Source organism: Lynx canadensis, chromosome X (assembly GCF_007474595.2).
Source record: "Lynx canadensis isolate LIC74 chromosome X, mLynCan4.pri.v2, whole genome shotgun sequence".
Taxonomy (NCBI): Eukaryota; Metazoa; Chordata; class Mammalia; order Carnivora; family Felidae; genus Lynx; species Lynx canadensis.
The window spans coordinates 59,826,989-59,840,937 of record NC_044321.2 but is presented as its reverse complement, the minus strand read 5'-3'; the positions used below and the strand labels follow the sequence as shown (position 1 = coordinate 59,840,937).

At 34.0% G+C, this 13,949-nt stretch overlaps 1 protein-coding gene across 1 annotated transcript in view; it reads left to right on the top strand.

The window, feature by feature from the left end:
• The window catches only part of ZDHHC15 (zinc finger DHHC-type palmitoyltransferase 15), a 211,912-nt gene that overhangs the window by 61,964 nt on the left and 135,999 nt on the right, over positions 1-13,949 (top strand). The gene's annotated exons all lie outside the window — the stretch shown is intronic.

Sequence of the window (13,949 nt, the reverse complement as noted above, 5' to 3'; positions counted from 1 at the left end):
AACATAGAGTGTTATATTGCTTTCAGATGTACAATATAATGATTCACAATTCTGTGCATTACTCAGTGCTCATCATGATAAGTTTACTGTTTAATCCCCATCACCTATTTCACTCACCTCCGAATTAACTACCCTCTGGTAACCACCAGTTTGTTTTGTATAGTTAAGAGCCTGTTCCTTGGTTTGTCTCTCTTCATCTTCTTTTTTTCCTATGCTCATTTGTTTTGTTTCTTAAATTCCACATATGAGTGAAATCATATGGTATTTATCTTTCTCTGATCAACTTATTTCACATAGCATTATACATTCTACCTCCATTCCTTTGTTGCAAATGGCAAGATTTCATTTTTTTTCTCTGGCTGAGTGCTATTCAATTGTATATATATACCACATCTTCTTTATCCATTCATCTGTCACGAACACTATGGCTGCTTTCAGTTTTGGCTATTGTAAATAATGCTGCAAGAAAAATATGAATGCGTATATCCCTCTCAATTAGTGTTTTTGTGTTTTTTGGGTAAGTACCCAGTAGTGTGATTACTGCATCATAGAGTAGTTCTGTTTTTAAATTTTTGAGGAAATTCCACAGTATTTTCTGCAATGGCTGAACCAGTTTACATTCCCACCAACAGTGTAAGAGTTCCCTTTTCTCCACACCCTCACCAACACTTGTTGTTTCTTGTGTTTTTGGTGTTAGCCATTCTGATAGGTGTGAGTTTTGATTTGCATTTCCCTGATGATAAGTGATGATGAGCATCTTCCCATGTGTCTTTGACCATTGGATGTCTTCATTAGAGAAATGTCTGTTTATGACTTCTGCCCATTTTTTAATTGGATTATTTGTTTTAAGTGTGTTGAGTTGTATAAGTTCTTTATGTATTTTGGATACTAACCCATTATTGGGTATGTCATTTGCAAATATCTTCTCCTATTCCGTAGATTGCCTTTTAGCTTTGTTGATTGTTTCCTTCACTATGCAGAAACATTTTATTTTGGTGTAGTCCCAATACTTTATTTTTGCTTTTATTTCCTTTATATTAGGAGACATATCTAGAAAGATGTTGCTATGGCTGATGTCAAGGATATTGCTGCCTGTGCTCTCTTCTAGGATTTTTATGCTATTAGGTCTCACATTTATGTCTTTAATCCATTTTGAGTTTATTTTTGTTTATGGTGTAAGAAAGTGGTCCAGTTTCATTCTGTTTCACATAGCTAACCAGTTTTCCTAACACCATTTGTTGAAGAGATGGTCTTTTTCCCATCAGATATTGTTTCCTGCTTTGTCGAAGATTACTTGACCATATAATTGTGGGTTTAACTCCTGGGTTTTCTATTAGGTTCCATTGATGTATGTGTCTATTTTTGTGCCAGTACCATACTGTCCTAATCACTATAGCTTTGTAGTATAATCTCAAGTCTGGAATTGTGATACCTCCAGTTTTGTTTTTCTTTTTCAAAATTGCTTTTGCTATTTGGGTTCTTTTGTGAGTCCATACAAATTTTAGGATTCTTTTTTCTAGCTCTGTGAAAATTGCTGTTGGTATTTTGAAAGGGATTCCATTAAATGTGGAGTTTGCTTGGGATAGTATAGAAATTTTTAACAGTATTTGTTTTTCCAGTCCCTGAACATGTAATGTCTTGCCATTTCTTTATGTCCTCTTCAATTTCTTTCATCAGTGTTTTCTAATTTTCAGAGTGTAGTTTATTTTCACCTCTTTGGTTACATTCATTCCTAAGTATCTTCTTAGTTGGGGGCAATCTTAATTGGCATTGTCTTCTTAATTTCTGTTTCTGCTGCTTCGTTATTGCTCTGTAGAAATGTAAAAGGTTTCTGTACACTGATTTTGCATTCTGTAACTTTACTGAATTCAGTTTTTGGTGGTGTTTGGGGGGTTTCTATATAGAGTATCATGCCATCTACAAATAGGGAAAGTTTTACTTCTTCCTTGCCAGTTTAGATGTCTTTTAATTTTGTTGTTGTTGTTGTCTAATTGCTGTGGCTAGTACATCCAGTACTATGTTGAATACAAGTAGTGAGAGTGGATATCCTTGTCTTGTTCATACCTTAAGGGAAAAGCTCTGTTTTTATCCATTGAGGATGATATCAGCTGTGGGTTTGTCATATATGACCTATGTGATGTTGAGATATGTTCCCTCTAAACCCACTTTGAGTGTGTTTATCATGAATGGATGTGGTACTTCATCAAATGCTTTTTCCGCATCTATTGAAATGATCATATGGTCTTATCCTTTATCTTATTGATGTGATGTCACATTTATTGATTTGTGAATATTCAATCATCTTGCATCCCAGGAATAAATCCCACTTGATCATAGAGAATGATATTTTTTAATGTATTGATGAGTTGGGTTTGCTAATATTAATATTTTGTTGAGAATTTTTGCACCTGTATCCATCAGGGATATTGGCCTGTTCTCTTTTTTAGTGGTGTCTTTATCTGGTTTTGGTATCAGGATAATTCTGGCCTCATAGAATTCATCAAATGAATTTTGAAGTTTTCCTTCCTTTTCTACTTTTTGGAATAGTTTAAGAATAGGTATTAATTCTTCTTTTATTTTTTAAAAAGTTTTTATTTAAATTCCAGTTAGTTAATGTATCATGTAACACTAGTTTTGGGTGTACAATGTAGTGATTTAGCACTTTTATACCACACATGATGCTCATCACAACTGCACTCCTTAATCCTCATCACTTATGTAACCCATCCCCACCCAACTCCCTTCTGTAAACCATCAGTTTGCTGTCTATAGTTAAGTCTGTTTCTTTTTTTTGCCTCTCTCTCTCTTTTTTAGTTTTACTCATTTGTTTTATTTCTTAAATTCCACATATGAGTGAAATCCTATGGTATTTGTCTTTCTCTAATTTCACATAATACTCTTTAGCTCCATTCATGTCATTGCAGATGGCAATATTTCATTCTTTTTCATGGATGAGTAATATTACATTGTATGTATATACTACGTTTTCTTTATCCATTCATCAGACAATGGATACTTGGGCTGTTTCCATAATTTGGCTATTGTAGATAATGCTGATACAAATATTGGGGTGCATGTATCCCTTTGAATTAGTATTTTTATATTTGTTTCATCCTGTCTTATTGACTGAGGAGACCAATGCAGTAAAAGGCTGAGTTTTGCTCAAGGTCACACAGGTAGTAAATAATAAAGCCAGGATTTTAACCCTGGTAGTTTGGCACCAGCATCCTTACTCTTTTTTTTTAAGTTTTTATTTAAATTTCACTTAGTTCACATAGAGTGTAGTATTAGTTTCAGATGTACAATATAGTGATTCAACACTTCCATACCATACCAGTGATCATCACAGCAAGAGCACTCCTTAATTCCCATCACGTGTGTAACCTATACTATAGAGTCTGTTTCTTGCTTTGCCTCTCCCTGTTTTTTTTTACCTATGCTTGTTTGTTTTGTTTCTTAAGTTACACATGAGTGAAATCATAAGGTGTTTGTCTTTTTCTGACTGACTTATTTTGTTTAGCATAATACACTCTAGCTCCATCCACATTGTTACAAATGGCAAGATTTCATTCTTTTCGATGGCTGATAATGTTCTAGTGTGTGTGTGTGTGTGTGTGTACACACCACACCACATCTTCTGTATCCATTCGTCAGTCGATGGATATTTGGGCTCTTTCCATAGCTTGCCTATTGTTGATAATGCTGCTATAAACACTAGGGTGCATGTGTCCCTTTGAAGCAGTATTTTTGTATCCTTTGGGTAAATACCTAGTAGTGCAATTGCTGGATCATAGGGTACTTCTACTTTTAACTTTTTGAGGATCCTCCATACTGTTTTCCAGAGTGAATTCCACATCTTTTTTAACCATTCACCAGCCACTGGGCACTTTGACTGTTTCAATAATCTGGCTATTGTTGATAATGCTGCTATAAATATCAGGGTGCATGTAAGCCTTTGAATTAGTACTTTTGTATTCTTTGATTAAATATCTAGTAGTGCAATTGCTGGTTTGTAGAGTAGTTCCAATTTTAACCTTTTGAGGAAACTCCATTCTGTTTTCTAGAGTGGCTGTACCAGTTTGCATTTTCACCAACAGGGCAAGAGGGTTCCCCTTACTCTACATCCTGGCTAACACCTGTTATTTGTTGTGTTGTTGATTTCAGCCATTCTGACAGATATGAGGTGATATCTCATATTAGTTTTGATTTGCATTACCCTGATGGTCAGTTGTGTAGAGCATCTTTTCATATGTCTATTGGCCCTCTAGATGTCTTCCTTGAAAACATATGTATTCATGTCTTCTTCCCATTTTCTAATTGGATTATTCATTTTTGGGGTGTTGAGTTTTATAAGTTCTTTATGGATTTTGGATACTAACCCCTTGTCATGTATGCCATTTGCAACTATATTTTCCCATTCCATAGGTTGCCTGTTAGTTTTGCTGATTGTCTCCATTTTGCAGAAGATTTTTTATTTTGTTGTAGTCCCAATAGTTTACTTTTGCTTTGGTTTCCCTTGCCTCAGAACACATATCTAGAATGAAGTTGCTATGGCCAATGTCAAAGAGGTTACAGCCTGTGTTCTCCTCTAGGCTTCATATGGTTTCAGATCTCACATTTAGGTCTTTAATCCATTTTGAATTATTTTTATGTTTGGTATAAGAAAGTGTTCCAATTTCATTCTTTTGTATATTGCTGTCTAATTTCCCCAACACCCTTTGTTAAAGAGACTGTCTTTTTCACATTGGATATCCTTTCCTGATTTGTTGAAGATTAATTGGCCATATAGTTGTGGATTCATTTCTGGGTTGTCTATTTTGTTCCATTGATGTATGTGTTTATTTTTGTGCCAGTACCATACTGTTTTAATCACTGCAGCTTTGTAACATAAGACCAGATTTCTGATGCCTCCAGCTTTGCTTTTCCTTTTCAAGTTTGCTTTAGCTATTTGTGGTCTTTTTTTATTCCATACAAATTTCAAGATTATTTGTTCTAGGTCTGTGAAAAAAAATGCTGGTGGGTTTTGATAGGCATTGCATTAAATGTGTAGATTACTTTGGATAGTATAGATATTTTAACAATATTTGTTTTTCCAATTCATCCTCATAGAATATCTTTCCATATCTTTGCATCCTCTTCAATTTCTTTCATCTGTGTTTTGTAGTTTTCTGAGTATAGGTCTTTTATCTCTTTGGTTAGGTTTATTCCTAGTTATCTTATTTTGGATGCAATTGTAATTGGGATTGTTATCTTAATTTCTCTTTCTGCTGCTTCCTTATTGGTGTATAGAAATGTAACGGATTTCTCAATGTTGATTTTATATTCTGTGATTACTGAACTCGTGTATCAGGTCTAGCAGTTTTGGGTGGAGTCTTTTGGGTTTTCTACATAGTATCATGTCATTTACAAATAGTGAAAGTTTTACTTCTTTCTTATCAATTTGGTTGCCTTTTATTTCATTTTGTTTTCTAATTGTTATGGCTAAGCCTTCCAGTACTGTTAAATAACAGTGTGAGAGTGGACATCCCTGCCTTTTTCCTGACTGTAGAGAAAAATCTCTTAATTTTTCCTCATTATGCATGATACAAGTTGTAGGTTTTTCTTATATCGCCTTTATGATGTTGAAGGATATTTTTTCTAAACCCACTTTGTTGAAAGTTTTTATCATGAATGGATGTTGTACTTTATCAACTGCATTACCTTGATACCAAAATCAGCTAAGGACTCCACTAAAAAGGAGTACTAGAGGCCAATATTCCTGTTGAACATGAATGCATAATTCTTCAGTGAAATACTAGCAAACCGAATCCAACAATATATTTTTTAAAATGATTCACCACAATCAAGTGGGATTTATTCCTGTGTTGCAAGTGTGGTTCATCATTCGCAAATCAATCAATATGATATACTACATTAATAAAAAGAATGAGAATCATATGATCATTTCAATAGAAGCAGAAAAATCATTTGACAAAGTACAACATCCATTCATATTATCACTCATGTAAGAGAGGTGTTGGCTATAGAGGCAACAGAGCAGAATGGTGGGAAGACAATAGAACATGGTAGCTAAAAGTCTGGGTTCTGGAACTATCCTCTCTAAATTCCAATCCTAGGACCAGCACTTCCTACTAAATTATTCAACCTTCTGTTGCCCACTTCATTTACATGTGGAATAAAATACTACCTATTTCATAGAGTTATTGTGAGAATTTAATGAGATAATGCATGCAAAAGCACTTAGAACAGTGGTAAAAAAAGCCATACTTTTCTCAGCAGATATTTGCTACTATTGTTATAGCCTTAGAGCAAGTCTTGAGTTGCCTCTTATTCTCATGTATGGTTCTTTAAGTCAGAGATCATTCATATATATATATATATATATATATATATATATATATAATGAACATTTTCTTTTTTCAAATTTTTATTTAAATTCTAGTTAGTTAACATATAGTGTAATATTGGTTTTAGGAGTAGAATTTAGTGTTTCATCAGTTACATATAACATTCAGTGCTCAACACAACAAGTGCCCTCCTTAATACCCATCACCCATTTAGCCCATTCCCTTCCCACCTCCCCTCCATCAACCCTCAACCCTTGTTCTCTATAGTTAAGAGTCTTGTATGGTTTTATTTTTTCTCTTTCCCCCCCTTCCTCTACATTCATCTGTTTTGTTTCTTAAATTCCACACACAAGTGAAATCTATGGTATTTGTCTTTATCTGACTGATGTTATTTTGCTTTGCATTATAACCTCTAGCTGCATCTATGTTGTTGCTGCAAATGGTAAGATTTCATTCTTTTTTTGTGGCTATATATATATATATATATACCACCTCTTTATCCATTCATCAGTCAATGGATATTTGGGCTGTTTCTATAATTTAGCTATTGTAGATAATGCTGCTATAAACATCTGGGTACATGTCTCCCTTTGAGTTAATATTTTGGTATCCTCTGTGTAAATACCTAGTAGTACATTTGCTGGGTCATAGGGTAGTTCTATTTTTAACTTTTTTGAGGAACCTCTATACTGTTTTCCAGAGTGGCTGTACCAGTTTGCATTCCACCAACAGTTTAAGAGGGATCCCCTTTATCTGCTTCCTCACCAACATCTGTTGATTCCTGTGTTGTTAATTTTAGCCAATAAAGATAGTTTTCTATAATATGCTTTGAAGACATGTTGGAAGAGGGATTAATTTATGCTCTGTCATAATAATAATAATAATAATAATATTGCAAACTATCATTTATCATTCACTTACCATGTTAAGTATTATATATACATTAAGTCCTTTAGTACTTACAGCAATACAGTGATGTCGACACTCTTAAATCCATTTTATTGTGTAATAAACTAAAATTTAGAAAATTTAAATTATCCCAGGTCATCCAGCTAGTATTTGGGAGTATTCAAACCCATCACTATCTGAATTCAAAGTTCAGACTCTTAAGTAAACCTGCATTTGTCTTTTAGTTTTCCATCTACAACTTCCTTATTTGCTTAGTTGAGCTCCTTAATGAGAAACATGATGCTCAATTGCTCTTTTATTTAGTGTCCAAAGTACTATATCTTCATTTTTTGTGTGTTATCAGTGAACTCAACCACACCAGTGTAGGGTGTCATTTGAGTGTAAGCTCAACTCAGCCCAGAGCCTTCCTAGTATCATTAATCCAGTTACCAGGATTTGAGCTCTTTAGATTATGTCACCACAATGTATGATTCTTTTTCGTTTATACCTTTTTGACCAATCCTCCCTCACACTTCCCCTCTGGTAACCGTCAACTTGTTTTCTATAGTTGAGTCTGTTTCTTGGTTTGTCTCTCTTTCTTCTTTTCAGATATTTGTTCCTGCTTTGTTGAAGATTAATTGACCATATAATGTGGGTTTATTTCTGGGCTTTCTATTCTATTCATCTGTGTGTCTATTTTTGTCCCAGTACCATACTGTTTTGATTGCTACAGCTTTGTAATATAACTTGAAGTATGGAATTGTGATACCTCCAGTTTTGTTTTCCTTTTTCAAGATTACTTTGTCTATTTGGGGTCTTCTGTTGTCATAGTGTATGATTTTTGTTTATTTCAGGTTTTTATTTAAATTCCAGTTAACATACAGTGTAATATGTATGTGCAATATAGTGATTCACCACTTACAAAACAACAAGCATCCTTCTTAATATCTATCACCCATTTAACCCATATCCTTGCCCTTCTCCCCTCCAGCAACCCTGTTTTTTCTCTATAGTTAATAAACTATTTTATGGTTTGCCTCTCTCTTTTTTCCCCATGCTCATCTGTTTTGTTTCCTTTTAAAAAAATCTTTAATGTTTATTTATTTTTGAGAGATAGAGACAGAGTGTGAGAGGGGGATGGGCAGAGAGAGGGAGACACAGAATCTGAAGCAGGTTCCAGGCTTTAATCTGTCAGCACAGAGCCTGACCCGGGGCTCAAATTCATGAACTACAAGATCATGTCCTGAGCCAAAGTCGGATGCCTAACCAACTGAGCCACCCAGGTGCCCTCATCTGTTTTGTTTCTTAAGTTCCACATATGAGTGAAATAATAAGGTATTTGTATTTCTCTGATTTTTTTCACTTAACATAATATGCTCTAGCTCCATCCACATAGTTGCAAATGGCAAGCTTCCATTCTTTTTGATGGCTAAATTTAGATTTGACTGTAGCCAGAAGAAAGTTAGACTTGGAAAGAACTTCTAAACTCTAGGTCAGGTTACAAGGAGACACCATGAAATTTATTTTTCAGAAAGTATTAGACACTCAAGTATCTGGCATGAATCAGTGAGCCTTGCCTAGACTCTGGCCAAGAGGCCTAATGAATATCTATGGTCCCTTCTAACCCTGTGAATCTGTTTCAATTTATACTGCACTATTAAAGTAGAATACAATACAGCATATGACTACCAGTAGGAACATTATTTGGCTTTGGCAAAGAAAATATTACTGGCAAATAAATGAACACTTCAAATCACATAGCCTTTTGTTCAGCCTCCACATCTTAAGAAAACCATATTCAAACATACAGCAAAACTGTTTCCATTTCTTGTCTAGTTAATGGTTCCTTTACTGGATTGAAGAGCTCCCTCCAAAATTTATGACCATCCAAAACCAATAAATGTGATTTTATTTAAAAATATCATCCTTGCAGATTTAATCTAAATCAAGATGAGACCATACAGCATTAGGATTGGCCCTACGACTGGTGTCCTTATAAGAAAAGGGATATTTATATACACAGATACACACAGAGAGGATAGCCATGTCAAGACAAAGGCAGAAATTGGAGGTATGTTGTCACAATCCAGAGAACACCAACTATTGTGAAGAATCACCAGAAGTTAGGATGAGGCAAGGAATGATTCTCCCCTGGAATCTTCAGAGGGAATATGACCTTGTTCTAGTCTCCAGAACTATGAGAGAATAAATTTATTTAAGCCACCCAGTTTGTGATAATTTTTCATGACATAGCCAGGGAATTAATACAGTTTCTGATAAATTCCAATCTCCAATTCAATAAGAGCATTGTAACAGTAGCAAATAAGCACAGACTTTGGTGTTAGATGTACCCAGGATCAAATCTTGACTTTGCTATTCAATATATAATATATGACCTTTGGGAACTTAACCTCACTAAGTTTCACTTTCTTCATCTGTAAAATTGTTCTAAAAGTAACTTTCTTCTTTTTTGAGAGAGAGAGAGAGAGAGGGAGAGAGAATCCAAGGAGGGGCAAAGAGAGGGAGAGAGAGAGAGAGAGAGAGAGAGAGAGAGAAGCAGGGATCACCCAAAACAGGGCTAGTGTTCACCCAAAGCGGGACTCGAGATCACCTAAAGTGGGGCTGATGCTCACCCAAAGCGGGGCTAGAGGTCTCCCAAAGTGGGGCTTGTGCTCACCCCATGTGGGACTCAAGCTCACAAACTGTGAGATCATGACCTGAGCCAAAGTCAGGTGCTTAATACTGAGCCACCTAGGCTCCCAAAAGTAATTGTCCTACATGGTGTGTAGAGCACTAAAATCAGATGATGTTTATAAGTCTCTTGGCATAGTGCCTGATATATTATAAGTACAAAATAAATAGTAGTAGATACTATTATTGTTATTGTTATTAACATTGGGAAGGACCTAAAAGATCTTTCTTCTAAGAAGCATAATATATTTTAGGACGATAATTCCTACCTTTATAAATATATTGTAAGAAGCCCTGCACTCATATTTTGTAAGTAGAACAACTGAGATCAAAAGAAGTAACGTATGTTGACCTAATAAGATTGTTTCTAGTGTACAGAAAGAACTAAAGCCCCGATCAATGACAGTCCAGAATATTATTTACTATAAAATCCTTGATTATGCAGGACTCACTAATTATTTTTGAAGACATGAGTCCATATCTTTTTCAATAGATCATACTAGAAACAAGGCCCATAATAATAATTTTGCTTTAATAAGACTGTGTGTCATAGATGATCTTTTCAGCATCATAGTATCTGTATTTTGAAAATCTTGATGTGAGGATCTGAGATGTGCTCGATGTTAGAAATTTAGTAGGATCCAAGGATAGGTGAGGATAGGGAATGAATTTAGGAATGAGATCAGGCACAATCTGTCAGAAAATCCACATATAATCAAGAGTAACATATTAACTATAGTTGCTTATCTTGGAAAATGTCCATTAATTATTTTAAGCAAAAGTTTCACTCATCCTTTGAGAATTCATTTGCATAGTAGCTTGCATACTAAATTCTCTGGTTTTCCCTTTTAAAGTTAAAGATACTTGTAGTTATTTACTTTTTTAGACATAGATGTAATTCCTAAATACTTGAACTTCTGTGGGCTGAATTTTGTCCTCCTGACATTTATATGTTGAAATCCCAACCCCCACTACCTCAGACTGTGAATGTATTTAGAGATAGGTTTTTTAAAGGGGTAATTAACTTCAAATGAGGTCAGAAGGGTGAGCCCTAATCATTATGACTGGTGTCCTTATAAAAAGAGGATATTAGGACACAGACACACAATTCTAAAGACCATGTGAGGACACAAGAAGATGGCCATCTACAAAGCAAGAAAAAACGTCTCAGAAGAAACCAACCCTGTCAATCCCTTAATGTTGGACTTCTAGCCTCCAAAATTGTGAGAAAGTAAATTTCTGTTGTTTAAGCCATTCAGTCTGTAGACTTTGTTATCATAGCCCTAACAAGTTAATATAAGAAATTATTTAGGTTTCCATTTGAAAACCCAGAGCATGGAAGTATGTGCTTTGTGTCTACTTCTTAATTATGTGAATTTTGATTTATTGGTCATATATTAGACACCAGGAAAGTAAGAGGGCACTGAGAAGGAAATGCTTGGGCCACAGTATGATCTTTTATCCTTACTTTCATACTGCATAGGAAATCCTCAATTAGGTTTTGGGCAGTTATTTTAGTGCTCTTAATAATAGCCTATTTTATACTCATTGTTGTAAAATTACTATATAATGTGGGTTTGGGGACCAAATGAAGCTCTCTTTAGAGGCTAACCCCCTTCTAAAAGAATGTTATGTTAACTTCAGTATAATTATAGCTTTAGTTATTATATTAAGAATGATTAATAATATAACTAGCATTAATAATTTTGTTACAAAAATGCTTACTGAATATTTAAACAATACAAAAATATATAAAATAAAAAATTTAAGTCCACCTCATACTGCCTCCTACCCATCACTATTTATAGATAACTACCATATTTACTTTGATTTGTATCATCGATCTTTTTCTCTGTTTTTACATACAAACATATGAGTACAGATGCGTATATTTGTATAGACCTGTATTTTTTTAACTGGATTATACTGTGCATATTATTCTATGACCTACTTTTCTCAATAATATAGATTCCTTTCCATGTTAACATATAACAATGTATTTCATTTTTTAATCTCAGGATATGAAATAGTATACATATACTATGATTTATTTAATGTTTCCCCAGTGATAAAGTTAAAAAATAAAATTTTATTGTTTTTCTTGATTATGAGTAATAGAACCTCACAAAATGTAAACAATATAGAAATGTATAAAGTAGAAAGTATGAGTTCTTTGTAATTATTGCAGAGGTTAAGGTTAAGGCAAGATTCAGTGGTGTATCATCTCAAATCTAAAGACACATACAGGGGTGCCTGGGTATCTGAGTTGGTTAAGCTTCTGACTCTTGGTTTCAGCTCAGGGCACGATCTCATGGTTCATGAGTTCAAGCACTGCATTGGACTCTATGCTGACAGTGAGGAGCCTCCTTGGGATCCTCTTCCTCTCTCTGCCCATCCCCTGCTTGCTCTCTCTCTCCCTCTCTCTCTCTCTCTCTCTCTTAAATAAACTTACAAAAGTAAAGACACAAACAAACTTAAGTGAGGAAATAGAAAAACATTTACCATTCAATTGGAAGTGAAAAACAACCAGGATAGCAATACTTGCATCATGCAAAATAGACTTTAAAACAAAGACTATAACAAAATACAGAGAAGAGTATTACATAATGATAAAGGTGACAGTCCAGTAAGAGGATATAACAATTATAAATATTTACACATTCAACATTGGAGCACCTAAATACATAAAGAAAATATTAACATACATAAGGAGAAAAATTGATGGCAATATAATCGTAGGAGACTTTAACACCACACTTACATCAATAGATAGATCATTCAAGCAGAGAATCAATACAGAAACTGAGTTCTTGAATAACACATTAGATCAGATGGATATAACAGATATATACAGAACATTCCATCCAAAAACAACAGAATATACATTATTTCAAGTGCACATGGAACATTTTCCAGAATAGATCACATGTTAGGCCAAAAAACAGGTCTCAATAAATTAAGAAAATTGAAATCACACCATACACCTTTTTCAACCACCATAGTATATAACTAGAAATCAATCACAGGGAAAAAACTCGAAAACACCCACAAATACATGAAGGCTAACCAAAATGGCACTAAGCAACAATGGATTTATGAAGAAGTCAAAGAAAATGACACAAAAATATGGAAACAGATAAAAAAACACAATAGTCCAAAATCTTTGGGACACAGTGAAAACAATTATAAAGAGTAAAATGTATAGTAATACAGGCCTATCTCATGAAACAAGAAAAAGCTGAAATAAACAACCTAACCATATACCTAAAGGAAGTAGTAAAAGGAGAACACGCAAAGCCCAAAGCTAGTAAAATGAAGGAAATAAAGATTAGAGCAGAAATAAATGAAATAGAGAAAAAAAAAACAATAGAAAAGATTAACAAAATCAATAGCTGGTTCTTTGAAAAGATAAACCAAATTAGTAAACCCTTAGCCAGACTCACCAGTTGTTACAAAGGATTACAAGAGAATACTATGAAAGATTATATGCCAACGAATTGGACAATCTAGAAGAAATGAATAAAATCCTAAAAACATACAATCTTCCAAAACTAAATTATAAAGAAACAAAATCTCAGCAGATCAATTACTAGTAAAAAAATTGAATTGGTAATCAAAAAACTACCCAAAATTAAAAGTACAGGATCAGATGGATTCACAGGTAAATTCTACCAAACATTTAAAGAAGAATTAATATCTATTCTCCTCAAACTTTTCCAAAAAATAGAAGAGGAAGAAAAGTTTGTAAATACATTCTATGAGATCAGCATTACCCTGATACCAAAAGCAGACATATACCACAAACAGAGAAAACTGTAGGCTAATATGCTTGATAAACAGAGATGTAAAAATCCTCAACAAAGTATTATCAAACTGTATTCAACAATACATTAACAGATCATTCACTACAATCAAGTGGGATTTATTCTGGGGTTATAAGAATGGTTCAATATTTGCAAATCAATCAATGTGATATACTACATCAACAAAACAAAGGATATAAATCATATGATCTCAATAGAT